Source organism: Dipodomys spectabilis, unplaced genomic scaffold (assembly GCF_019054845.1).
Source record: "Dipodomys spectabilis isolate Male_0828 unplaced genomic scaffold, ASM1905484v1 ptg000408l, whole genome shotgun sequence".
NCBI lineage: Eukaryota > Metazoa > Chordata > Mammalia > Rodentia > Heteromyidae > Dipodomys > Dipodomys spectabilis.
In genome coordinates this window covers 342,000-342,731 of record NW_024871085.1, presented here as the reverse complement: position 1 = coordinate 342,731, position 732 = coordinate 342,000, and the positions used below count along the sequence as shown (strand labels likewise).

Below are 732 nucleotides of genomic sequence, written 5' to 3'. Positions count from 1 at the left end.
CAGTCCTAATTTTGGCATATAATCCTAAAATTAAATAGATATAAAACACTAAAATTTTTAACAACCCTTAACCCTTGCTGCTGTGTTCATTATGACATGTGCCTTGTATAGAACAATTGAATTATTTCCCCTACACATCTTTTGAACCCCAAATATCTGGAATTATTTTGTTTTTGACATGTCCATCTTGACATTATTCTTAAATGTGTGCTTATGTAAGAAGTACATGGTTCTAAAATTTCACAATTCTTCTAAACTTACTTTTTGTTGAATTGCCTAGTTTAAGAAAATCAATTACACTTTATATATAAAAAATATTCTGTGCTCAATTCAGCATCACATAAACTAACATTGTAATGATACTGAGAAGATTAGCATGGCCCCTGCGCAAGGATGACAGGCAAATTCCTGAAGCATTCCATAGTTTTACAACAATAGATGCTGGAGGGGATGTGGACAGAAGGGAACCTTACTGCATTCTTGGTGGGAGTGTAAACTTTTTCAACCATTTTGGAAATTAGTATGGAGGTTCCTCAAATGACTCCACATAGATCTCCCCTATGATCAAGAAATCCCACTTTGGGGCATTTACCCAAATGATCACAAACAAGAACATACAAAAACTACCAGCACATCTACATTTATTGCAGCATTATTTAAGATAACTAAGATATGGAACCAACCCCGATGCTCCTCAGCAGAAGAATGGATCAAGAGGATGTGTTTTATATA

The 732-nt window shown here is 34.6% G+C and overlaps 1 non-coding gene across 1 annotated transcript; it reads left to right on the top strand.

The window, feature by feature from the left end:
- The first annotated feature begins 321 nt into the window (after nucleotides 1-321).
- LOC122096980 lies at nucleotides 322-428 on the top strand. Its single transcript, XR_006145457.1, has one exon. It is a non-coding gene; the product is annotated as a U6 spliceosomal RNA (small nuclear RNA).
- Nucleotides 429-732: the final 304 nt, after the last annotated feature.